The sequence below is a fragment of the Ixodes scapularis genome, unplaced genomic scaffold, assembly GCF_016920785.2.
Source record: "Ixodes scapularis isolate PalLabHiFi unplaced genomic scaffold, ASM1692078v2 PGA_scaffold4__175_contigs__length_147842914, whole genome shotgun sequence".
Taxonomy (NCBI): Eukaryota; Metazoa; Arthropoda; class Arachnida; order Ixodida; family Ixodidae; genus Ixodes; species Ixodes scapularis.
In genome coordinates, this window is record NW_024609879.1 from 69,079,045 (window position 1) to 69,097,552 (window position 18,508).

An 18,508-nucleotide genomic window follows, 5' to 3' on the forward strand; every position below is an offset into this window, starting at 1 on the left:
TTTTCACGGACCCGTACTGAACCTCAGCACTTTTTCCAGAGACCCGGATAAAAGTACATAATTGTATGACTAGACATGAGCAACGGGTTAATGAAGAATTTCTTTCATTTCATTGCCGATCTTGACATGACGACCGTATGTTTGTTTCTGGGGACCGAAAACTACGATCAGAAATGTCTCGACATGGGCTCATCGGGGCCGCCAAATGGGGCTGCCGATGTCCGCGTCAATGCCTCGCCGTTGCGTCGCGGCCAAATGCATGAGACCTTTCGCTCCAGATTATGATGTTGACTCTAAAACCTTGAGAGGAAAGCTTCGTACGCTAACTACGGGTTTATGGACTCCATTTCGTGTCGTGAAGAACCCCGTTGCGATTGACAGGACAAGAACATATTCTGAAACGTGGTTATACAAGGACGGCTCTATGACTTTACGGCACTACTGCTGCCACAAATTAATAACACGCCGAATGCCTCCAACATGGCACCAAGGCACTGATAGCAGACGATAACGTTGTTTTTGATTTAGAGTTTAGCCGGAAATAACATCAGCTGCAAAACGGAAGAAAAAAAAGAAAAAAAAGAAAAACGAGCACAAGTACGAGTGCACACTCGAAGCGCTACTAGCTACTGAATTTAGTTGGAAAACACGAACATATATACACACATTATTATACCTCACCCCAAATGAATCAGAATTTCTTATTTGATGAAACGAGCGACGAAGCACTGATGCAACCGTCATCCTTCTTTATAATGATTTTGAATGCCTGGAAAATTTTCCTCTGTTTTCGGTACCTACTTGCCCGGAATAGGTATTTTATCTAGCAAAAAAATCATACGATCGCTAATCACAGCGGACTGCCAAGTTTCACAAGGGAGACCGCTTTACAGAAAGTTCATGCCCTGTGTACGATCTGGTGTTGCACGAAAGCACCCGATGTCAAAAGCCAGTGTCAAATGCCCCAAGACTGACAACCCGCCCTTTTGCCCCGCCTCTAAAAGGCTAGCTTTATCAGAGGCCCATGACTCGAATCTCCAGATCATATGGCCGGGTCCTCAACGTGACGGCGGAGCATTCTGCTTTTAATTAAGAGACAGCAAGTGTGCATGCGAGCGTGTGTAACGTAATCGTGCCGTCATTTATAGACCCTCATCATGTTAGGTTAAAACATGGAACAATGCTGGTTGAAGCTCGCACAGGGATTCTGCACGTGAGGCTATAATGCTACACCCGTACCATCGCCCACATGTGGTTGGTTTTTAGACTACCGATCTGGCGCAATCCACATGTTAATGTGTATGTTTTTTTTGTTTTTTTTTTTAGTGCGCATGCTTTGTTGTTTTGTTCATTTTGAGGCATAACCTAGTTAGCTTCGCTGGCGCTCCGAGGCAACGCGGAAGTGGCTGACGATTTTCTCGAAAATCATATCCGCTATTGTTTTTCGTTGGGAGACATTTGATTTATCATTATCTATTTAAATTTTTGACATTAGGCTTCAAGCTGAGTTCGGAGCGTCGTGTCTGCCAGACTCTTTTTGTCTTCTTGCTCTAGAGCTGTCATGTCTAAGCAATCTCTACCACATTGTTTTTTTGGATACCCGGCAAGCAAATACCAGCAGAGACAAACGAAAGAATTCGAGCGCGCTTCCCCCGCATGGGGGAAAAGGCGCACGCACCGACGGCCTCGAAACGGAATGTTTACAAGGTCGCTCGGTCTGGTGCAAGCACTCTGTCTCTCCCTCGGAAAGGGCGAGAGAGGGTGATGAGAGAACATTTCCCCTCCCGTTTTCCCCACATTGGCTACGTTTACATGGATGCGACAGCAGCGCATCGGATCCAGTTATCGAATCGGATCCACTTCAACCACTAAGTTTATATGAATTCGGATCGGCCAGCAACGGCACCTCGTGTCGAAGGATCACAACGCAAACCTCGTAACCATCAGATTGTTTTAGAGGTGTCCGGTTTGCCTAGCGGCAGGCGAAGCAAAGCTGCCGTAATCCCTCGCTCCAGCATTCGAGTCGATCCGGTAACGTATACATGAAGAGCCTAGACTCGGATTGACCATTTCAAACCACCCCGTCCCAGCGCATCGGATCGGATTGGATTCGATCCGATGCGAGTTGTTTACATGGACCGATTCGATTCGTTAACTGGATCCGATGCGCTGCAGTCGCATCCATGTAAACGTAGCCACTGTCCCACACCATCATTAATCTCTCAAAATCTCTTTGTAAGCGAAGAGGACTCGGCGTGCTTGAGGGAGAACTCCCATCATTCCTAAGCTGAGAGTGCCGGGCGAGCTAGCGCCCACCGGACCAGTTATCGCCTGCCCCGCTCTCTGCGCGTGGTTACAGGAGGGAGCGTGATCACGTGATTAAAGACAGACGTGCGATTAGTTCACCGGGCACCCCTTTGCTTCCTCTACACTTTCAGCTTAGGAGTGACGGAGTCCAGCTCGCAAAACGCACACACTGTAAAAAAAAAAAAGAGGGAGAAAAAAAAAAGAAGAAAGCGTTGAGAGGCGAGCGCGGCACAATGCCGTCGAGGCGAGAACTTTTTGCTTTGTGGCATTTCGCCATCGGAGCGGCGGAGGGAGTCCCGCCCGAACGCCGGCGCACTCAGCTCGTGGACGAAGATGTTCGTCAGGTGATGTTTACTGGCCGCACCGTCGGCACCGCTGCGTAGGCTCGTTCGCGCGGGAACCACCACAGGCGGTGAAGACGGCAGCTCTTCCATGACTTCGTTACCGCGATCACCTGTCACCATTCAACCGCTCTTAAAAGGTAAGTAGATCATTTTCCCATGCGCCTTGAGAGATAATCTAAGTGCAGAAGGAATGAGAGACCCGTAACTTAACGCGATAGCGCGTGTTATGGCAGAAAACGCGCTCAACCTTGTTGCTTCCGCTTTCCCCACTCAGTTGCACGAGGGCAACAGATCCTCGCATCAGACTCGACTAGATTGACGTGTGCAGGACAAGTGATCATTGCCATGGGAGTTTGGTTTGCTCTGGTTTCTTCCGAACACTTTTTGTTCGTACCTTTTTCGCTTTCCGGCGCCGTAAGAATAAAGGAAAAAATCAAAAACACTGAACCGCGCTCGTTGAATAATTATAATGGGCGCTCTCGCGTGCTCAAATTTAAGAGAGCATGTCATGTTTTCATTAGTCTATATGTCCATATAAAAAGTTATTGTCTTAGGCAGTGGTGTGTCCGTTTCACATCGCGCATCCCCGCTCCGCGAATGCGGCCACCGGATGGCCATGTTGCATGTCAAAAAATTGAATTTTTGGGGCGTTGCGGAGGCTGGCGGCAGCGTGCTGAAGATACGTGTTCTACTCGTTCGTTGGTATTCGCCGAAGAAGTTATTTAAAACCCTGTGTAAGCCGTGAGACTTGCCGTTGAGAACACGTGAAAAGTTTTAAGAAAGCGGCAGGAAAAAGGCCCGCAGGAAAAAGGCCCGACTTGTCGAAATCAAGTTTACCGCGGCGTGGTCAAAGCTTCCTTGGCACGCCGAAGCGCGGCGTCTCTCTGCCTAGGCGCGCTTGGATACCGATCAAGAATCGGCGCCGGCGCAAAGTTTTGAAGGTGTGTCGCGCGTAGATGTCTTTGCATCATATATCTGCCACGGAGTTCTGGGTCGTTCAGCTGTTCCTGCGAGTTGCTATAAATAAAGGTGGAAAACAATATGTACGGTCGCTCTTATGCACTAATAACCATGGCTATTTAACCATGTTCCATATCTACTCTAATGGATAACATGGCAGCACAAATAGAGCAACGCTGTGAAGCAAGCAGGGTTTTCGAAGGCAAAACCACAAGACAGCGAGAATTAAAATTTTTGAAGCGCGACCCATGGGTCGTGTGCAGTCCCTTCGCCAGTCACAATTAGGCGAGTCGCGCTCAAATGTCAACTGCAATAAAGTAGGTTTATAATGAGTCAGCACTGATCAGTGATGAGGAGCTGTTGTGCACAATATTCTGTAAACCGTCTAACGATGAAAAAAAGACGTACTGAGTGCGACACTGTTTGCGCAGAACAAGTGATCGCTGGTTTTTCCAGTTTTTCTCTTTGAAACAGAGGGATGTCATCCAAGTTATTATTGCTACGGAAAGAGCTCATAAAATGTAAGCGAAAACATTTCGTGCTCGCTAATACTATTTAGAAGTAAAATGCGAAAATGTGCCGATGTCGTGTTTGCGCTTACAGTGTCGCGATGCGTACCTTCCACTCCTCGTTCGTTGCCGCTGGACGCTGGATCAAGCTATTTTTGGGCCGCGAGTGCCGGAAGTTACAAATACAGTCGTCGGAGTAAAGTAAAACGCTGCTCCAGAAGCACATATGGCTTCGCACACATTGCACTCGCAAAACACAGTTACACATCGATTCTTGATCGTTATTCGAGCATGCGAAGGCACAGAGACGTTGCGCTTTGCGGACCAGGGAAGCTTTGATCACGCGGCTAGACCGGTGAAACTTGGCTTTCGACAAGTTGTGCCTTTTTTGTGTGGACTCTGCTGCCGTAAAAATTTCCATGTTTTCTCAACGGCAAGTTTCACGGCTTACACAGGGCTTTAAAGAACTTCTTTGGCAAGTGACGACGAACGAGTAGAAAACATGTCTTCAGCTCGCTGCCGCCAGCCTCCGCCATGTTCAAAAAATGAAATTTTTCGACGTGCAAGATGGCCGTTCGGTGGCCGCAATTGCTCTGCAGCGAGCAAGCGGGGATGCGCGATCCAGCAATTGTCATAGAGACCAGTGGTTCATTCGTTTCGCGGTAGGCCTACCGGGCGAACGACGACCGTGCTTGCATAACGTACCGAAGGATATCGCCTCCGACGTCATTAGACTGGCTGGAAGCAGACGATGGCATGCCACCTGCTTTTGCCGCTATGATTTATTAGATACTTTCAGCAGATATGATGTGTTACCGCTCAATAATAAATAGGACTGAGGTACACGAACCACTTCTGTCCCATGGTGAGCTGAGGAAGCACTCTGCCATAGACGTAAACAATTTTGTCCTTTCATAAAATTAAGGAACTCCAAGTTACTCGCTTATATTTCCCTACGTAAAAGGAACTATTATATATGTGCTCGAGCGAAAAGTAGCCACTTCCCGAAAAGAGTGTTCAACTTCTACTTTCTCTTCATAGTTGCTTGCCATTGGCTGGAACGATTATTGATGCCTTGCTTGGGAGGAAGTGAGGTCTCAATCATTGTTTCAGTGGCCCCGATTACTTCAGGAACAGTCGTATGTTTGTTGCTTGCTATATTTGCATTTTAAAGGGATGCTGAACCGAAATCTGGATTCCCCAAAACACGGCGGCAAAAAGCACAAACACCGAAACATCACCAATATAGCGATATCTCGACCGTATTTTCTAAAAAAAGGAGGCGCATTTGACAGGTATGTTGAAGTCTTGTTTCTCCGAGAAGGGTCGAGAAGGAGAGGGAACGGTCTCGCGTCTTCCCCGCCTCTGTGCCTTGATGGGGTGAAGCGAAGAGAGGAGAAAACCAGATACGGATGACGTCACGTGTCTCGTCGGCCTTGTTCAATCTCGACCTCTTTTTCCGAAAATACGGCCGTCCATTCGAGACATCGCCTTACGAGTAGTGTTCTAGGGAATGTAGCGTCCCACCTACAGCTCCTGGATTGTTTTCTGAAATTCAAATTTCGGTTCACCGTCCCTTTAAGGAAAAATGCATGTTGCGACGTGTGGTTTATTTGCTCTGTTAAAACAGTTTTGTTGCCCTGCAGTTGTCGAAGACTGAACTGATTTAGTAAATAGATCGAGATTTAAAGGCGTTTTGCGTTTTTACTTTCTATCCTCGTCTATTACAGCACTTCCAGCAACAATCTTTTTGCTGCAAATATTTGTCTGTGTTATAATCCCAGTTAAAATAGTTTTTTATGGCACTTTGAGGAACTGCGCGGTTTTCTATAGTAATTGCATCGCTTTTTACAAGGTGATGAATCAGAATCACCTGCTCCAAAAGCTGAAAATGGAGGGAGGGGGGGGGGGGGGCACGGTACCACAGCCATGACGGAGCACTCACGCATATTTTTGTTGCAGACTATACTTCTGAGCCTCGCCAGCAATGACGGGGCCCATGTCCTGGACGGGCCCATGGGACGCCACTGAACCAATCATTCTCGAACCAACTGCAGGAAAACAGCGGCTCCCAGAACCCGTCCTGGTGGATTTCAAGTTAGGAGCATTAGGAGCCTGCCAACATTGGTCGTCAGCTGCGATGCCGGTCATTCGGGGCACGCTACCACAGCCGTGATGGAGCACTCGAACATCTTTTTGGTGCAGGTTGGTTATTTGAAAACTTCAGCTGGCTGTCATTCTAGCAACTAATGCCTGCTAGTGGTATTGTGGCCCAGTGATTGGTTTCGCCGTTTTCGTAACGTGTGCTCTTGGTTTGGGACATCATGTCCGCAAGTTTGCGGTGCACCGTTTTGATGCAATCGAATGATGTGGAATCAAACCCCCCGGACCTGACAATGACGCTCTTGTGATAGTGCCCATGGGAGGCCTTCTCGCAATTGTTTTAGCTACAGTTTAAATGATAGAGCAGGGACAGGGGGTCATAATTTCCAAAATAAAGGAGCCCCGGGAAAAATAAAAAGCGACAGATGATACTTTGCAGCAGTTATCCTCGGGGGTTACCGCCATTGAGGGAGACATTTCTAAAAACCTAGTGGCTGGGGCTAATGCCGTACCAACTGAGAGTGCTGTTGCATCTCAAAATCACGATGTACAGTCGGGGACAAAAGTCTCAAGGACACGCGAGCTGCGACTGAAACGCATTGCTCTGCCATCTGCCGGCGGGTCGCCTGGTTTCGAGATCACAGAAAAGCGCATGCGCGTCCTACTGTGCCTGCCAACATGTGCGCTTTCCCGCTCTTCTGCGGCGCGCCGCCTAATTCGGAATCGGGCGCGTGGTACCGCTTCGGAGATAGCGCTTACTGACATGGCACCTATAAAGAAAGAAGTCACGGCAGCTCAACTGAGCGATAAGCTGAACTGGTTATAAAGCAAGGCACGCTGACGTGGCGAAATGCGGCGCAATGCCCCAGGTGGTATCTTGAGTTTTGGAATATGTAACAGACGCTTGTCAGCCGCCAGCGCTCTCTCTGAGGCGCTACCACGTGCCCGATTCCTAGTTCGGTGCTGTGCCGCAAAAGAGCGGGAAAACGCACATGTTTGCAGGCAGAGTAGGACGCGCATGCGCTTATGCGTGATCTCGAAACCAGGCGACTCGCCGGCAGATGGCAGAGCAATGCGTTTCAGTCGCAGCTCGCACGTCCCGGGGACTTTTGCCCCCACTGTACAATCCCATTGCGATGGTGCTGCAAATAGGATTAGATGCTGTAACCTACTGTTTTACGGTATCAGAGACGATAGCAATGAACCACGAAATGTTCCCTCCCTCAACGGCTACCTTTGCTATCAGAGAGGATTTTTCCTTAAAGGGGCACTGACACATCAAAATCATAATTTTTTTTATTATCCGAAACGATTGAAAACGATGCCGGGGCGTTACCCTCAAAATTTGAAATTTGGGAATTCAGTATTTGTGAAGTAAAAAAACAATTTCCAAATGCCGAATTCGAAGTTCCCGCGCGATCGGCACCGGTGCCTTGACGTCAAAAATTGCGGAGACCTGAGAGTCGACTTCCTTTCACCACTCCCGGCTGTTGCCATGGCGACCCAAAGCGAGGAGGAAAGGAGCGAGCGCCCGCGTTGAGCCGGACCGGTTTTGAGCGGTGTCGCCTGTTTTCCGTTGGAGGATACAAATCCAGGAGACGGCACCACAACGAACTCCCGATTTTTGGTGTTTCAAAAAGAAGGGCCGTACTGCGTTCGCAATTGCGTTAAAAAACATGTTTTAGGATTGCCGTAATTAAATGTTATAGAGATGTCGCCTACAAAGCTTCTAAATTTCCTGATTTTTGACGTCACCGATCAAAAGAAGCGAGGAGGCGAGAGGCGGGAAAATCAAACGCCAAAAATAAAAAGGCGCGCGCGCGCGCGGGAAAATTTTTTTTCGCGATGCGGTTTTTTTTGCGTGTCTATGACTGCAACTTGCATCGTTTTAGACAATAAAAATAAATACGACCTTTGGGGTGTCAGTGCCCCTTTAAAAGGTTCGTAAGGCAAGAAGTGAACTACTCGGATACGTTGAAGGACAACAGGTTCCCTTTAAAAATTTTGTTTCAACAAGTTAAAAATAAAGAATTTGAATATGACAGCAAATTTGATTGCATCAGGCAATCCAGATGGCAATACAAAGGCAGTCCCAATCGCACACACTGTGTGCACGTTCTTTCACCGCTAATGTAGGGCGTGCACAAACTCTGTTTTTCAGTCACAAACGAAGTGTTATAATTTCTAAGGGTGACCAACTAAGTGGTTTTATAACCGATAGCAAAACAGATATCCTCGTGTTAACCAAAACGTGGCTGAAACCTGAACATACTGACAATGAAATACGCGATATCGGTTCCAACATTGAAATCTATTGTCAGGACCGACAAGAGGAAGGCCCCCTTTTTATCTTGGCGAGGCATGTTGATTGCGACAAAGAAAAACTCATGTACAAGCGTTGTGCCCGTAGATAGCCCTTTAGAAGTATCATTCATTAGTATATCTTCAGCCTTCATGGTGCCATTTTGGCGTGTGTTATAGGCCTGCTGATTGTGATGGAATGTCCTGTAGTGAATCGCAGAAGGTGTTATCTGTATTGAAAAAGGATTTTTCTAAAAACAAGATGTTGCTCTTCGGCTACTTTCATTTTCCCAGCGCTGACTGGCCTACTTTAAGTTCATCTTCACATGATACGCAGATATTTATCGACTTGACTCTTGACTTTTATCTTGTTCAAATTATTGATCAACCCCCTTGTCTTGACAACATTCTTGATCTCTGTCTGGCATCTGATGCTGAAATTGTGACGTCTGTCTCATTCATTGACGGATTTTGCGCCGATTTACACGAACGTATCATTCTTGCCTCAAACAAACATCACTTTTAAATTTATACTGGATTATAATGAGGCGGACTATGGCACATTTAACACAGCTCTCTCTAAATTTTTGTCAATTATGTTGTCAATTTTTTTTTATTGTACAGTTAATGACAACTAGCTACTTTCCAAACAAAAGTGGCTAAAATTTATTCTCGAGTTTGTTCCATGTGTTCGTATTTGGTTAGACAGCACTAAACCACTTTACAAGGAAGATTTTGAAAACTAGGGCAACAGAAAGAAAAGTCTATTTGAGATAGCCAAAAACTCGAATTTCGAGGCAACCTGGAACAAATATAACTCTTGGGAAAACTCTGTATCGAACGTAAGCACTTCTTCGAGGACCAATTTTATAACAGTGACCTGCCTTCAATATTAAAGAATAACCAAAAAACGTTTTGGAAACTTATTTTTTCACATCAGTCATCCCGTTCAATACTCTTGATGAACAATGATGGCAGTGTTATTTCGGACGCTGAATGTCCTACGGTTTTGAACAATTGCTTTTAGTCTACTTTTACTGGTGGAAATAGTTCCTTCTTACCATTTGTACCAGATGTCGATTTTAGGCATGTGGACCCTAGATCGATAACACCGTCCGAAATCGCGATATTAATGATAACCTCACAAGTTCAGCTCGGCTGGTGTCGACTCAATTAATACAAAAATTCTAAAAAAATACCAAAACCAGTGAAATATTGTGACAAAAAATAGGTGACGGGGCAAAGTAAAACTGAACAAAATGAGCGTTTAATGGGGCGAACTTTGCCCAAATTAAAGGGAAATAACAGCACGTCGGAGGCGTCGAGTGTCTTCAATACAGCAGGGTCGAGCGCAAGTGATAACTGACTGTATAAGGCCACGAGGGGCTTCCTTTGTAGCACTCTTCTTTCTAGAACATTCTGTACTTGAACATTCCGTACTAGAACATTCTGTTCTAGCTTTCCCTTTCTTGTGTACAACTTCCCGATTTCTTTTATAGGCAAGTGTTACTCTTGATTTATGTATTGCTGATAATTGTTTGTTATTCAATGTTATGATGAAAGTACCTTGTATTATGATATAATTTATTGTGTTCTTTTAACTAACTTTCCTCAATACAACATTGGTTCTGTTCTTGAACAGGTGACATCGTACAGGTACCTAAGTGTCCATATAAAGTCTAACCTCTCCTGCCAAACTCGCATTAATTTTATTGCTAACAACGCTAATCGCATGCTAGGTTACTTACGCCGCAACTTCTCAAGGGCTCCTTCATCATTGAAACTACTACTGTACAAGACCCTCGTTAGATCCAAGCTTGAGTATGCGAGTTCGGTGTGGTATTCAGGCCATGAATTTCTAATTAATCAAATCGAATGCGTACAAAATCGTGGCGCACGTTTTATTTTGTCTAATTTCCACGTTTTTCCAGTGTATCATCCATGAAACTAACTTTACATCCTCTGAATCGTTCATTGCGTAGAAAATTATCTCGTTTGTCCTCATTTCACAAAATTTATCATCACAACCAGCCTCTAAGTGGAGAGCTTTTTTCTGAGCCATCGTATGTATCCCATCGAAATGATCATCACCAAAAAGTCAACGTTCCTTTCAGTCGCACGAAGCTTTTTTTTTATTCTTCTATCCCAAGAACTACTAATGACTGGAACCACCTGCCCACTTCCATAGCCACAATCACAGACGCTCCTGCATTCAAGTCTGCCATTGAAAACTATTATGTTCGCTAATATGTGTTGAATTCTTTTTTTTTTTTTTTACTTTTGTTTTTCCCCCACTCCCTTGTGTAATGCCGTGTGGCATTGAACGTATTGAAATAAATAAATAAATAAATGTCTTCCTCGCCACTGTATGTACCTGAGGGGGGCTGAGGACCAGTCAAGCTGCTTGGACAGCTTTTTTCCTCAGCTCCCACCATGCTTATACATGGCAAATAAAGCTATCATAACTAAACACGACCTCCTTAAATTTTCTTGAAGCATCGTCTTAGGAGTAAATAAAAACATCTGCCGGTCCCGAGATTCAAACGCGGAACAGTCCGCATGACAGTTGGGCACGGTGCCCACTGGGCTACTCCTAAGCACGCAGTGATATGCAGTCTACTTTTCCGCATTCGTCCACTGGTGACATCCCACCCAAGTGGAAGGTTGGGAAGGTCGTTTCAATCTACAAACGTGGCGACCGTCACTCTGCGGGAACCTACCGTTTCATATCATTAATCAGCGTTCTGTGCAAGTTATTAGAGCTCGAAATATTTTCCCATGTAGTATCGCATCTGGAATCTACTAACAACTTTTTCTACCAAAATCAGTACAGGTTTCGTAAAAGATATTCATGCGAGAGGCAGTTGCTGGAGTTCACCCATGATATTCATGTTAATATGAACACTAACTCCCAAATACGACGCCATATTTTTTTACTACTCTGAGGCTTTCGATCATGTGACTCACTGTCGTTTAATATCAAAACTTTCCTCACTGAATCTTGATTCTCTCACTCTATCATGGAATCGAAATTTTCTTCGTGGAAAACAGCACGAAAGGGACAAGGACAAAAAGGAAGGACTACACAGGATAAGCGCTGACTAACAACTGATTTTTCATTGGAATGTGTAGATGGCACTATGTTCACTCGGGCATAGGGCGCACCATGGATTTTGCACTTCTTTGTTCTTTATTTCACACTCCACATGCTAACCAGGATCCAGAAAATCAATATCACTGTTCGTTGGAGTCAGTGAAGGTTCGCTCACTCAAGATGGTCTGTTTTTTTTTATTATGTAATAGGTTTCCTTCATTTCTCTACACGTTTGGTTTTGGTGTTTAAACAATACAATGGTGTTGTAGAACAGCGGTTTGCACCAGCAATCTCGACAGTGCACCGCTAAATGCTAGTATGCAATGATCTTTGGTGTTCTCACAGTCCGATGTTCAAGCATCGCCCGGTCACCCAGGTACCCAGGTCACCAGTTAAAAACCAGGAACATTAAAATATATTTTTTTGTAATTATTGGAGCTTTAAATAATTTGAAATGTTTTCTCTATGTCCAGTAACCTATGGTGCTGTCATGTAATGAATACTCTAACTTGCCTAATTTCTGTGTCCTGGCCCCTTTCAAGTAATTTCATTTGGGTTTACAGCTTCCTTAAATCAATCTGGCACCTGCAGTGCACTTACGTGTAACTCATAATTTGCAGGTATCGGGTGGTTTAGTTTGTCATTGCATTCTGTTCAGAACCTAACCCTATTCCACATTTTTTTTTTTTTTTCGAGGTTTTGTAGTTGTTTATATAGACTTGATTGTTCTGCAAGTTACGAACATTGATTTCCGCTTGAAGTTGGACGTAACCCACTAATTATTTTTCAAGAATAAAGATACAAACATGTTTTACTCAGTGCTGCATCTTGTGTGCACTTGCTTGAAAGTTCTTTCTAACACGGTGTTCAAACACCTACCTCTGGGAGGTGCACTTGGCAGTGTCCTCTGAAATTAACTTCTGACAGCAGGCGTGAAGAAACTCATTGAATGTGGAAATTTCATTTTGAAAGGTATTTTTCGAACTTGTCCTGCTAAATGGTTTCACAGCATAAGTCACAAGTTGGTTTCACTGTCCAGTTCCTGCCAGAATGAACCTGAGTTACCTGCGCTGCGCTTATGTATAACTCATAGTTTGCAGAAATCGGGAGGTTTAGTTTGTCAATGCATTCTATTCAGAACCTAATCACATTCCACATTTTTCGTCTCTTTTTTTGTTTTTGTTTTTTTTTTTTCGTTTTTCAAGTTTTGTAGTTCTCCATATGGACTTGACTGCTCAGGAAGTTAGAGATTGCCTTCCGCATGAAAGCTGGACGTGGCTCACTAATTATTTCTCAAGAATAAATGTATGAACATGTTATACTCCGTACTGCATCTTATGTGCACTTCCTTGAAATTTCTTACTAACACGGTGTTTAATTATCTCTGAGAGACACAATTGGCAGTAACTTCGGAAATTAACTCGTGACGGCATGCTTGAAGAAACTCATTGATTGCAGCAATTTTGTCTTCGAAGGCATTTTTGGACTTTCCTTGTTAAAAGAGGTTTCGTAGCGTAAGTCTCTAGTTGGTTTCGCTGTCTAGTACCCGCGAGAGTTATGGCCCGTTCACGCTCTTGCGACCTCTTGAACTTGGGTTCCTTAAAACTTCTTAAACCAGAGAACACACTGGCGCCATCTATTGGGAAGCAGTGTAAACTCGGCGGTCCGGCATATTTTTTTATTTCTCGCGCATTATCCTTTTTTCCTTGGCTCGAAAAACTTTTGTCATTGTTATAAACGAGCCTTTCTATGGGTATTACGCACATTTGACCTCGGAAATTCCGCAAAACCTTCGCTCTTGTGAAATGGAGTTCCAGGGTCACCGCATAGATGGCGCCACAATGCCAGTATGTTCACTCATTCTAAAAACATTTAAGAAGTTTTAAGAGATCTCGGCTCTCTCAGTCGTACTCGGTCGCAAGAGTGTGAACGGGCCTTCAGGCTGAGGCTCCTGCAATGCGCTTACGCGTAACTCATAGTTTGCAGAAATGGGGAGGTTTATTCTGTCATCGCACTCTGTTAATAAAATAATCACATTATTAACAGAGTGCAGGATCTGTAGTTCTTTATATGAACTTGATTTCACTGAAAATTAGAGATTGCCTTCCACATGAAAGTTGGAAATGGCCAATTGATTATTTCTAAAGAAAAAAATGTATGAACATGTATTACTTAGTACAGTATCTTGTGTGCACTTGCTTCAAATTTCTGACACAGTGTTTAAAGGGAAACTGACAGGGTATTTATGCTCGCCGAGGTTTTTAGTTGTAGGTGACATATGAGAGCTCAACTACCCAGAACAGAATTTGCGGCTCGAAATTCGGTTTCTTTCCGCCCGAAAACCGCCGATCAAGAATTGGCCGGTTCGAGTCTCGCTCACTCTCTTTTTCGCGGTCACGGGCCGTTTTCTAAGGTATCGATGCGACCACCAAATTTAATCAAAGTCGTGGGTCACTGAAGGCACACACTCAATATTAAAAATAGAAAAAAATATGAAACCCATTTTTTGTGGCTTCTAAAAAGCTGTAAATACGTTGATTGAAAAAAAAAAGTTCCACAGACAACCGGAAGCATTCTGTGCGTTCGTCGTTTCGCGTATCGTGGGACTCGCGGGGACGGCGATGGCAGCGGACGACGGGCGTGGGACCTCTATTTCAGAACTTTCGTTCGCGGTACCGGCGAATTCTGTCTACCGTTAAAAGAGAAATTTGGGACTGATCAAAAGAATTGGTATTCATCCCGTACGACACGCCCGGCCACCAAGCCGATTTGCACGAAGACGTCGCCGAGCCGCCGCTCTATTCTCGTGGCTGAAAACAACGCTCGCGCAAACGTCAAGCACGACGTGTCTACTTCGAGTTGAATATGTACGCGTACGATTTCTGTACTAGGTGCGAATGTCCCCAAAGCGTGGTGCTTCCCGACTTCGACCCGGGAGTGCTTTTGCTAGAGAAAAATCGATAGCAAACTTTCCAACTTACAGTTTACCGGCTGAATTATTACTAAGGAAAGAGATCCACCAGAATCGAGTTGCCCCAGTAGCTCAGTGGGAAAGACGTCCGCTTCACGCGCGGTAGGGCCGGGTTCGATCCCCCGTGAATTTTGCTTTTTTTTCAAACATTTTTCGATGTTTACATATCTTTTTCTTTTTTTTTTACAATCATCACTGAAGAAACAAACAAAAAAATAACAAACAAATGTTGCGGACGATACTTCGCTGAATTAAATGGTATGGGATTTCCGTTTTGACACCTGCGAACTCAATGTAATCACTTTCCACAAAATGCAAGAGGCATATAAATCAGGTAGCGTCCGCTTTCCGAGGTGCCCGTAAATGTTCTACAGGAATTGCAGCCAGCCATTGGTCCCGATACCGTTGATCTTTCGGAAACTCTGTCGCACAATGCCACTTTTTTTCGGATGCAAGACATGTGAGCCAGCTCTTCACGCAACATCTTGGGTTTATTCTTTTCGGAGCCGATCATGGAAATTCACCACGGGCACTCACTACTCATCTCCAACTCCTCAATGTACAAAATAACTCATCTTGGAGTACAGAACAACGAGCGGAACAAACATAACTGCAAAAGAATCGCACGGCAAGCAGTTCCCGCACGCCGCATCGCACGCCGCATGTCGTGTCGTCTGCTACCGGAGAGGAGAAAAAAAAAACAAAAAAACCGCACGGTCGGGTGTAGCCACGTGACTTCCGCCAGTCGCTCTCTTCTCTCCACTTCTCCGACCTCCGTCGGGTTTCGGTTTCGGTTTCGAGCAGTTGCGTCTTTTGGCTTTATTAAAGAAATACGCTACTCTGTTGCAAAATATTAATTGGGTAGTCCTCCAACACCATAATAAAACGCCTGGCAAAAAATAAAAAAAAAATTTTGGGGGGTGTCAGTGTCCCTTTAAGCACCTGCTAACCGCTGGGATGCGCAGCTGGCGTTAACTCCTGAAAGTAACTTCGGCCCACAACCTAATCACATTTCAAGGCCGCTACATATTTAATTTGAATTGTTCCCGCATCAAAAATTAGTTGGCGTGTTGTCCGTAACTTGCGGCGGCAGAAAGCTGCGACTCTCAATCACTGAGCTGCACCTCATGCGTAACAACGGGAATCATTCCGACATTAAAAATTAGCTACCGTGCAGTTCAGACCTTGCAGCAACGGCTAGAGCCTGTTGAACTGCTAGCTGCAATGATCTAATAAAGCGGACGTCTCGGTGAACAAAAACTATGGTGGTAAAATGATATATTTATTGTTTACTGAGACGTCCATTTTGTTAAGTCACTGCAGCTAGCAGTTCAAAAGGGTGTGGCCGTCGCTGCAAGGTGCGAACAACACGCCAGCTATCACTCTAAAAAAACCCATGCGTCTGCTTTCCCGCAAAACACACGGAGAGCCTATCACCGCAACTTACGGAGGCAGCTCAGCGAATGACAATGCCGAAACATATGTTTAGACCCAAAAACACGCTCTGAGTTGTGACATTAAGCAATGCAAGCATGACGTTTTGCATTACTTAATGTCACAACTCAGACTGCGTTTTTGGTCTAAAAATATGTTTCGGCAGCGTCATTCGCTGTGCTGCCTCCGTAAGTTGTGGCGATTGGGTCTCTGAGTGTTGTGCGTGAAAGTAGACGCACAAACCTTTTTTAGAGTGTAATTTAAACGATTCCCGTCGTCATGCGTCACGTGCAACTCGGTGATTGAGAGTTGCAGTTTTTTGCCGTCGCAAGTTACGGACAGCAGGGCAGCTAATTTTTGATGCCGGAACAATTCCCGTATCCGTGTATCACGTGCAGTACAGTGACTGAGACCTACAGTTTTCTGCCATGCTTCTACGGGTCAAGTTACGGGAAAAAAGTAGGGCATAATTACTGTCATGCACGTAATACATAGTTAATGCTGTGACCGTGATGCAAGACAACGGTAATTGTACCGGCATCTAAAATTAGCTGGGAATTTTCTATTAATTTGAAGGATTTTTTTTTTTTTTTTTACTGCGAATGTATTTTTTTTTCAGGATCCGATGAGCTTGGATTGTGTCTAACTCTGCGCCAGGTATCTCCGACGAGTCCAGCGTGTAATCCACGGTGAAAGGCCCTGTACAGCGATATTTATAAGTACTTTCTATTCTAATAGTCTGTGAGAGACGTTCTGATTGGTTATTTTTGTTTTCGAAGTCATGTTTATTTCATTTTCGCTGTTAAAATATGGCTGTCTTCTTGGCGGTAGATGTGTGCTGTAGTAAAGTCCTCCCAGTAGGTCTAAAGCCGAATGCTACGGAGCGTTGCGTTAGTGCTTATTTGCCAAGATTTGGCTTGTTGGGTGCGAGTGGAGATGTCAGTTATGTCACCGCGATATGTGAATATATTTGCCAGTAATTGTCCTTACTCAAAATTTTTTTATATGTGAGTGATTTATTCTAAAATTCATGATTCATTCAAATGTCATGTTCTGTTCAACTGTCATGTTCTTTCGCATAACAGATTATTTATTCGACTGTTAATTTAGTCGTACATTTGACACTGGTGAGCTGAAGAGGGAGCCCAGCGGTTTGATTTTTAACTTGTAAATGATATGGAGGCCATATGGGTACATTTATCACTACATATTTCTGTGCCGCAAATACCGTAAGCCTTAAAACATTTTTTTGTTGTTTTCAAATCAACGTAGAAATATAGGTGTGAACTTAAATGGCGAGGTTGTCATTATCGGTTATTAAAAACCCCTCAAAAGAAAAAAAGTTTTTTCTTTTAATCTGGTTGGGACACGCGTGTCAAAGTAAATTGAAGCGAAAAAAAAAATTATTTTCGAGAAATATTAATGGCGTGAGGTGCCTTGCAATTAAGTTAGTAGTCACCTCCTTTCAACTGCTTTTCTCTTAGGATTCGGGCGCGTGGAGGAGAGATGAATTGGCTTCGACTTCACGTTGAGGTGGAAAGAACGTATGACCTACTCCCTGAGGTGGAAAGAGCAAATAACCATTCTGTGATGTTATGGACTTTGCCCGCATAACTTCAAATCAATCTTTTGACGTAAATATTGCACTAAAATTTTTTTTCGCATATAATTTATTTTTTTACGCGCGCGTCCCAACCAAACTTCTTAAAATAAACTTTTTTTCAGAGGCCCTTTAAGGCTAGATGAAGGGTTGAGGGTCACTATGATGTTGCAAGAGTAAGACTAAGCAATCTATAGATTCACCTTCCTACTATTTGAAAAAAAGAAAAAAAGGAGCTCTACCATAAATTTGACCTTGCAATGCATGTGCCTGCATCTGCATTCAGAGTGGTGCAACCGGTACATTCACATGCAACAAGAAATTTAGAGCCCACATCTATTGTGCAGCTAGCTGCATGATGAAGTGGCGCACATGAACAGCTCGCTGACTATCTAGTAGTGTCGGTTGTGGCAGAGCTTAAGCTCGCCACACGATGCATTCTTTGTTTTGACATGTGACACATTTATCAATTATTTTAACACTTGCGAATCAAAACCTGTGTGTTCTTGAGTTGGGCTACTTTTATATATATATATATAAATATATACACACACATATATATATATATATATATATATATATATATATATATAGAATTTGTGCAGTTTAGTATGTATAATTGTTTTTTTATTAAGGTTAAATGGTACTTTATAGCAAATTAGCTCCTTGTAGAGCTGAAATTGCATTCAATTAATGGCCTCCCCAAACTGAGATGTTGCATGCATTCGCTAGTTTTTTTTTGTAAAGTTGTAAAATAAACTATAATTTACGGCAGTCAGCACTGAAACACAATAGATTGTTCACACTAATTGATCTATAAAAACTTGGACGAATCCACTTGGACAATTCTAGATGTTAAGAAATATGATATATCCCACCCTTCGG